This window comes from Mauremys mutica, chromosome 1 (assembly GCF_020497125.1).
Source record: "Mauremys mutica isolate MM-2020 ecotype Southern chromosome 1, ASM2049712v1, whole genome shotgun sequence".
Classification (NCBI taxonomy): domain Eukaryota; kingdom Metazoa; phylum Chordata; order Testudines; family Geoemydidae; genus Mauremys; species Mauremys mutica.
The window spans coordinates 80,096,213-80,105,979 of NC_059072.1; positions in this window are offsets into that span (position 1 = coordinate 80,096,213).

The following is a 9,767-nucleotide window of genomic DNA, read 5'->3' on the forward strand; positions in this document are numbered from 1 at the left end:
GGGGAGGGGTTTGTTAATTGCATAGGACAGCCACCATTAACAGGGTACAGACATGGGGGCAGGATCAACAGCAGGTCACACACAGAGTGCAGTCACTAGGCACCCGGGTCACTGTGCGAGGTGTCTGCTGCCCCAGGTCAGTCTGGGAGGTGTATGTTGCCCCAGGGTCCGAGTGCCTGGCATCCACAAATGGCAAGGCAGGCTGCCCTTACCATGCCCTTCCACCCTAGCCATGAACCTCTCCGATGCCCTGAGCCCCAGCCAGAGCCATCATCCACCCACACCTACTCACCCTTCCCACACACCCCTCATCCCTTCCTGCAAACCCACCCCTTCCTGCACACCCTCCGGTAACCGTCCTCCCCCCAGAGACCGCTGTAGGAGCAGGAGCCTGTCAGTCCTCGAGTGTAGAAGCGGTATGTACATCACTGCACACCGTACCCACCACAGTCTGCGTCCCTGTTGTAACCCTTGAACGAGAATTCGTTAGTAAAGAAAACTTTGTTAATTAAAAATGTTCCAATAACTTTATTTTTAAATGTCTGTTGGAAGGGGGGAAACCTGGTGAACGGGGTATGTAACTGCTGAAAAAAGACAATAGTAACTGAAACAGGGGCAGGTTCAGCTTCTCTGTAAAGAGACTGGACAGTCATAGGTTACCCTGCTCTCTGAGGAACCTAGCTTTCAAAGCCTCCCGGATGCACAGCGCTTCCCGCTGGGCTCTTCTAATCGCACGGGTGTCTGGCTGAGCGTAATCAGCAGCCAGGTGATTTGCCTCAACCTCCCATCCCACCATAAAGGTCTCCCCCTTGCTCTCACAGAGATTGTGGAGCACACAGCAAGCTGCAATAACAATGGGGATATTGGTTTCGCTGAGATCCGAGCGAGTCAGTAAGCTCCTCCATCTCCCCTTGAGACGTCCGAAAGCACACTCCACCACCATTCTGCACTTGCTCAGCCGGTAGTTGAAGAGCTCCTTGTCACTGTCCAGGGCGCCTGTATAGGGCTTCATGAGCCAGGGCATTAGCGGGTAGGCTGGGTCCCCGAGGATCACTGTAGGCATCTCCACATCCCCAACACTTACTTTGTGTTCCGGGAAGAAACTACCTTCCTGCAGGCGTCTAAACAGACCAGAGTTCCTGAACACACGCGCGTCATGAACCTTGCCCGGCCACCCGACGTAGATGCTGGTAAAACGTCCCTTATGGTCCACCAGTGCTTGCAGCACCATTGAAAAGTAGCCCTTTCGATTAATATACTGGCTGGCCTGGTGGGCCGGTCCCAGGATAGGGATGTGTGTGCCATCTATAGCCCCACCGCAGTTTGGGAATCCCATCGCGGCGAAGCCATCTATGACGACCTGGACGTCACCACCTTTGAGAGCAGTAGGTCAACGATTGCGTGGGCTACTTGCATCACAGCAACCCCCACGGTAGATTTGCCCACGCCAAAGTGGTTCGCTACTGACCGGTAGCTGTCTGGCGTTGCAAGTTTCCAGAGGGCTATGGCCACTCGTTTCTGCACACTCAGGGCTGCTCGCATCCGGGTGTCCTGGTGCTTCAGGGCAGGGGCCAGCAAGTCACACAGTTCAAGGAAAGTGCCCTTACGCATCCTGAAGTTTCGCAGCCACTGTGATTCATCCCAGACCTGCAGCACTATGCAGTCCCACCAGTCCGTGCTTGTTTCCCGGGCCCAGAATCGCCGTCCCATAGCATGAACATGACCCATTGCCACCATAATCTCCACGGCGCGGCGAACCGTGCTTTGTGAGAGGTCTGTGCCACTCTCACACTTCACGTCCTCACCGCGCTGCCGGAGCCTCCTCGCCCGATTTCTCAGCAGCTGACTGTGGAAGAGGTGTTCGATAAGGTGCGAGGAGTTGACAACAGCCATAAGTGCAGCGATGATCGCAGCGGGCTCCATGCTCGCAGTGCTGTGGCGTCCGCGCTGTCACTGACCAGAAAAGTGCGCGAACAGAGTTCCCGCCGGCGCTTTCAAGGAGAGAGGGCGGGAGTGACGGTTGAATGATGACAGTTACCCAAAACCACCCTCGACACATTTTTTCCCCCAGAAGGCATTGGGGGCTCTACCCAGCATTCCAATGGGAAGCGGGGACTGCGGGAACTGTGGGATAGCTGCCCAGAATGCACCGCTTCCAATGTCGACGCTTGCCCCGTTAGTGTGGACTCACAAATTCGAATTAGTGTCCTTAGTGTGGATACACAAATTCGAATTCATCAGGTCGAATCCACAAATTCGACCTAAGTTAAATCTAACTACTCCTGTAGTGTAGACATACCCTTAGTGGGATAATACCATAGGTCTTGCTACCCCGGTAATATAATGCTGATTGTGTAACTTCTGGATGGTTAATAATAAAGCACCTACCTTTGTTACAACCACACATGCTTCTGTGCTCCTTATTCCTGCACCGTAATGCTGGGCACAGTGTTCCTGCTTTTAATATTTCTTTGCTAATCAGAGTGACTTTAGGCTTGGACTCTGTGGGGAACATGGGAACAGCTCCCATCTGCGTTTCTGTGGCACTGTCACATCCATGGCACTATTTTAATCTATTCTATTCAGGTTCTTATACCAGACCCATCACCATAGCATCTGAGTGTCTTCCAGTAGTGCATTAAGCAATGTGGCTAACCTCTGTCACATATGTGCAGTGGAATGTCTTGTTTTGAAAAAACTATATATTATAGGCAGGGATGGAAGTGCCATTTATTATTAAGGTTACCTGACACTTGACATTAGAAGCCCTATTTTCAGCTGCTTAAAACTTTGCCACATGTTAACTATTTAGGCTGATTTTTTTCCATGACTAGGTGTCTGCCTCAGAGTGATTTTTGGGAGGGGAGGTAGGAGGGGATTTCAGCCAGAATGGATCAGCTGTTTCAAAGAATGTGGCTAGGAAAAAATAATTTTTGCCTATTTAAATAAAATCTGATGACCTTTACTTTTAAATGCTCAAATGCTCTAGTGGGGACTTTAAATTTGTCTCACCTTTTGTCATCCCCTTGAAAACTTGGCCGTATTTGGGCCAAGGTATAAGTCTTGGGAGAAAAGTGAGTGAGAATTCACAGTTCACACATGCTCAGTACTTGCAAACTCAGTGTAGGGCCGTAGCCTGGCAAGCGCCCTCTAAAGGAAGAGAGCCTTAACCCAACTTTGGGATGATTCATTTGTGTTAATTCCCCCTTTTTCTGTTCATAGTCAGCCCCTTCCGGAGCTGCCAATCTGGGGCCCAGCCAGAAGGCTGACCCTCTTAGGCAGCAGCGTAACTACAATGGTGCAAATAGTGCAGTCACACCAGGGCCCACAAGGTTATGGGGGCCTAATCAGACAGAGTTGCACTCCAGCACTTCACCGGGCACCTGGGGATGCAACACCACTCCCTCAAATTTGGCCCCACCGCCTCTCTGACATGACATGGGGGTGGCCAGCCAAAATTTGAGTGAATGACATTGCACGTTGGCACAGGGGCTTGCAGCACCACTCAAGTTTGGCCCGGCCACCTCTCTGAAAGTGTTTGTGGGGGGTGAGGGATTATGGGCAGAATTAGGAAGTGGACCCTTAACCTATTCTTGCACCAGGGACATCTGGGGCCTGGTTACGCCACTGTTAAGTCTGGGAAAACCACCTGACATTACAGAGCCACAACCCAGGTTAGTGCTGAGGTCCCACCCAGAGCCTAAGGGGCACCCCAGGAAAGGGACTCGGGTGACATGCCTCCTGTCAGCCTTCCTCTTGGCAATCTCCATCACCCACCGTTAGTAAACTGCTCTGTGCACAGCTAATTTGTGAGCCCGTTCACTTTTCTAGAAAGCCTCTCAAAAGGAAAGGTGATATTTATAGATAGCAATGACAGTATTAAATTCCATAGACATCTCACTTTGACTGCAATGAAGAGGGAAAAAAACACTGTTTTTACACGCTTCTAATATAAGGCAAGGTGGCTATTCATTAAGGTTACAAATAGATTAGACTTGGTACACACACATAAGAACATCTGTCTGAGATCCATAGGTTGATAAGTCCACAACAAATAGCCATCATATACCAATACCAGCCATATATTATCTCTGAATTGTTTGGCACTGGTTATTAAGATGTGTGCCCCTACCAAGGAACCTAAATACTGAAAAGGCTTGATACCAAAAATGCTCAATTTGGGGGAGGGATAGCTCAGTGGTTTGAGCATTGGCCTCCTAAACCCAGGGTTGTGAGTTCAATCCTTGAGGGGGCCACTTAGGGATCTGGGGCAAAAATTGGTCCTGCTACTGAAGGCAGGGGGCTGGACTCGATGACCTTTCAAGGTCCCTTCCAGTTCTAGGAGATTGGTATATCTCCAATTATTACCTTTAAATATTTTAAAATGTGAAATGTTGGAGGTTTTTTTCGGGTTACCTAATCACTTAATAATCACAAGAATTTTGGGAGGGGGTTGTTTTTTCAGGTTATGTAAAGTCAACTAAAGTGTCACATGCTGTTACTTCTCTATAGGTCTGGTATTATGTAATGCTACTGTAGAGTATATTCTGATACTCTGATACTAAACAGGAATGAAGAACACATTTCTCTGTGTCCATAGCTCAGTTATTCCAAACACAAATTTGCATGTGAGCGATTAATAGTGAGCATTTCATTCATTCCATCTGTGCAATGGAAGTGTCAAATGCTACCACCAGATTAAACAAGTAGAGCATTCATGTTTGGTAGGTTTGTACACTCCACTTTACACAAAAGAATGGGAGTACTCGTGGCACCTTAAAGACTAACAAATTTATTTGGGCATAAGCTTTCGTGGGCTAAAACCCACTTCATCAGATGCATGCAGTGGAAAATACAGTAGGAAGATATACATACAGAGAACATGAAAAAATGGGTGTTGCCATACCAGCTCTAACGAGACTAATCAATTAAGGTGGGCTATTATCAGCAGGAGAAAAAAAAACGTTTGTAGGTTTTTTTGTAACATTTTTTTCCTGCTGATAATAGCCCACTCAGAAACCTGCCACTTTACACAGGTATTAAGACTACACCAGAAGGAACCAGGACCTGTATTACACATCTCTCCACCATTCACATTGCTCTCTTAAGTGGTACTTATTTATTTGCCTCCTAGAAAGATATAGCCAAACACTTTTATGTGGGAAGGCTTGAGCAGAGCTTGCTCTTGCACTGCACTTTACTAGTGCCAAGATTTTAGGTTTATCCAGATCCCCAGTGGTCAGGAACCCTCCAGCCAAAGGCTTGATACCGAAAATGCTCAATTTCAGCTCCAAGACCTTCACCCTAGGCTCTCAACCCATCATGGTCCATTGATTTCAGTTGTCATGATGGGTTGCAGACAGTGAGAAAGGTGTTCCTGAGATAGCCATACTTATCCCATTAAGGGAATTAAAGATTAGCACCAAGACACCGAAGGGGCTCTGACATTAAAGAGGGTGACAATTAGCTTGATACACTCTTGGCAGTTTGTGTTACCAAATATGATGGTAGCTGGGGCTGTTCTTTGCTGCACCGCCTGAAGCTCCAGCTTGGACTCCCCAACCAGTCACTAATATTACACAGCACTTTGCAGCATGCTCATCTGGAGGTGAAGGAGGTATGGACCATCTTTGCTACCTCCAAGTCTGAAAGTATAAAGCGCATTTTTGTTTGGAAGCCAAAAACAGAAGAGGTATATTTGGCTGCTGTCTCTAAGAGCAGCCATTAATCCAGTAGGACCCCAAGACGGCTAGCTACCTTGACAATTGGCAGGCAGATGTTTTCAACGGGAAGAGGAAATGAGAGCTCACTATCTAATCTGGTCTCTAGGTGTAGTCTTGTGAAGAATGTGTTACACTAATCCATTAATGTGACAACGGTGTGGATAGTTATAGCAAAGTTCTCCTCTGTAAAAAAAAAAAAAAGGTTGTGATCTTCAAGCCAAACGCAAAGTGTTCTTAGCCACATCTGCTACCTGGGCATCTAGAACCAGTTGATGAAATAAAACACACACTCAGAAAACCTGCATCACTAATGGTGGGCTAGCTCCCTCAATCAGTAGAGATGAATTCCATGCACTCACTCTCGCTCACGCACGTGTTTTCCTTTAACCTTTCCCATTTTTCCTTTTTTTTAAATTGATTGCTGTTTAATAAATTGTATTTTCTTTGAACTGTATGTAATGATCAGTGGGTGAGGGAAGCATCCAGTGCAGAGAGAGCACCCCGGAGTGGGGACACCCTAACCCCTGCCCTAAGTGGCCACGACAAGGTTGAGGGTCAAGCCCCCCAGGAATCCCAGCCTTGTTGGAGTTATGAGGACTCTGCTTAGGGTGACCAGATGTCCCAATTTTATAGGGACAGTCTCGATATTGGGGCTTTGTCTTATATGGATGCCTATTAAGCCCCATCCCCTGTCCTGATTTTTTACACTTGCTGTCTGGTCACCCTAACTCTGCCACCCAGGAGTGTAGAAGGGGAACCCTTGAGGTCAGGCAGGCCTCTGGGTAAAGGAAATGGGAGCGAGGACTCAAGACTTAGTGTATAAGCCAGGAAAGTTCCCCACAACAGCAGGACCATTCCCCTACTTATACTCACAAAGAACTTTTCAGAAAATTTATCTGTGACTTTCTTACTCTTCAGGCACTTGCACCCTTTGCTGCTGCTCATTTTTATATGAGTGATGTAGCTGTTCTCCCTTGCCCACCATTGCTCACATGTATAGGACCTCGCTTGCTTTTATTATTGGTTGACAAACTCTCCAGAGAAGGTCACCACAAGATGAGATGACAAATGTCAAGCCATGAAATACCTTCTCTATCCCAACTTTTTTTGTTCTGGGCTTTATTGCAGTGCTTAGATACTACAGATGCTATATAAAGCCTAAGATAGATTGTTGAAGTTGCATTTTCCTGTAAGTTTTTTCTTTCCTCATACCTTGTGAGGCTGCTTTTGCTTCTAAGTTGGCTTTGCCCTCCAAGACCTTAATATGCTCATGCAAAAATCTGTAGTTTAGAAAGAACTCAATCACAGAAATATTAAAGTTGGAAGGGACACAGTACAGATTGTCTTTATTTTCAGTAAGATTCCCATAGATCTATTATATCGAGATCACGAACAAGATGATCAGCTTTGCGAACAGGGGCTACTAACAGGGAGTTTCGCAAGGGAGTTCTCCAGGTGAAGGAGGAACAAATACAGCATCTGTGGGGTAAGTGACTGTCTGTAGTGTGTGTTTGTTTGTGTTTGGGGGTTACTTGCTGTGTGCTGAGCTTGTGTTTGTCAGTCTGTTTGGTTGGTTGGTTGTTTGAAGGACCGTGTGCTATGGCTGGCAGTTGGAGGCCATGAGCTTCAAAGGAAGGCTTGAAAGCTCGAAGCCTCTGGTAATTGGCTGAGCCTTAATCAGTGGGCGGGGCATTCACTCAGGCCAGGGCTTTATAAAGCCGCGCACAAGCGACCAGGGGCTGCTAACAGGGAGTTTCGCAAGGGAGTTTGGAAGGGGAGTGGGAAGGGAGCGGGGGTCCCTTGTCGGTCCTATCTGTTCCCCTGTAGTCCCCTTAAAACCTATAATCCAAACCACATTTCAAAACTTCTTTCTTTAAACCACCCTTTCATTAACTAGAAGACAATGCAGGCAGAAGCCCAGCAGCAGAGTGGGGGCTATCCAGTTTATTGCACTGAGTGTTGCATGTATGATTACCTGCCCTGTGGGCGGGTGGCGTATGTGTGCAGTCGGTGCAAGGAGCTCCTGGCTCTCAGAGACCACGTATGGATTTTGGAGGCCAGGGTCGCGGAACTGGAGGAGCTAAGAGAGGCAGAGAGGTATGTTGATGAGGCTTTCCGGGACACTGTAGAATTGTCCCACCTCCACTCAGACAACCCCTGCGCTGTTGAGGAGGAAGAAAGGCCCAGAGAAGCAGAGCAGTCAATGGGAGCAGAGGGAAACCTTCCCATAGTTGGGACCCTCCTTCCAGATGGTGCTGGGGTTGCCTCTTGCACTGAGGTTACCTCTCCGGGGGAGGGAACTCCAGTTTCTAGGAAAAGGCAGGTGTTAGTAATGGGAGATTCGATCATTAGAAACATAGATAGCTGGGTTTGTGATGACTGGGAGAACCGTATGGTGACTTGCCTGCCTGGTGCGAAGATTGCGGATCTCTCGAGGCATCTAGACAAACTTATGTGTAGTGCTGGAGAGGAGCCGGTGGTCGTGGTACATGTAGGTACCAATGACATAGGGAAGGGTAGGAGAGATGTCCTGGAAGCCAAATTTAGGCTGCTAGGGAAGAGACTGAAATCCAGGACCTCTATGGTGGCATTCTCAGAAATGCTCCCAGTTCCACACGCAGGGCCAGGTAGGCAGGCAGAGCTTCAGAGTCTCAATGCGTGGATGAGACGATGGTGTAGAGAGGAGGGGTTTACGTTCATTAGGAACTGGGGAAACTTTTGGGATGGGGGGAGCCTATACAGGAGAGATGGGCTCCACCTAAACCAAAGTGGAACCAGATTGCTGGCACTAAACGTTAAAAAGGTTGTAGAGCAGTTTTTAAACTAGGAGATGGGGGAAAGCCGACTGCTACAGAGGAGCATGTGGATCGGACACAGACTTCTCTTAGGGGAGAGTCTGATGATAGAGAATCTCCAGGTTATAGTCAGGAGCAGAGGACGGAAGAGGATAATGTAAGGGCCAGATCAGATGATAAACAGTCACATAAAAAAGAATCTGGCACATCAGAAAAGGGCAGACAAATAAACAGGGACAAGTTTTTAAAGTGCTTGTACACAAATGCTAGAAGTCTAAATAATAAGATGGGTGAACTAGAGTGCCTTGTGATAAAGGAGGATATTGATATAATAGGCATCACAGAAACCTGGTGGACTGAGAGCAATCAATGGGACACAATCATTCCGGGGTACAAAATATATCGGAAGGACAGAACATGTCGTGCAGGGGGAGGAGTGGCACTATATGTGAAAGAAAATGTAGATTCAAATGAAGTAAAAATCTTAAGCGAATCCACATGTTCCATAGAATCTCTATGGATAGAAATTTCATGCTCTAATAAAAATATAACATTAGGGATCTATTATCGACCACCTGACCAGGACAGTGATAGTGATGATGAAATGCTGAGGGAAATTAGAGAGGCTATCAAAATTAAGAACCCAATAATAGTGGGGGATTTCAATTGTCCCCATATTGACTGGGAACATTTCACTTCAGGACGAAATGCAGAGATAAAATTTCTCGATACTTTAAATGACTGCTTCATGGAGCAGCTGGTACGGGAACCCACAGGGGAGAGGCAACTCTAGATTTAATCCTGAGTGAAGCGCAGGAGCTGGTCCAAGAGGTAACTATAGCAGGACCGCTTGGAAATAGTGACCATAATACAATAGCATTCAACATCCCTCAACAGCCCAACACTCTGGCATTTAATTTCAAAAAGGGGAACTATACAAAAAATGAGGGGTTGGTTAAACAAAAGTTAAAAGGTACAGTGACTAAAGTGAAATCCCTGCAAGTTGCATGGGCCCTTTTTAAAGACACCATAATAGAGGCCCAACTTCAATGTATACCCCAAATTAAGAAACACAGTAAAAGAACTAAAAAAGAGCCACTGTGGCTTAACAACCATGTAAAAGAAGCAGTGAGAGATAAAAAGACTTCCTTTAAAAAGTGGAAGTCAAATCCTAGTGAGGCAAATAGAAAGGAGCACAAACACTGCCAACTTAAGTGCAAGAGTGTAATAAGAAAAGCCAAAGAGGAGT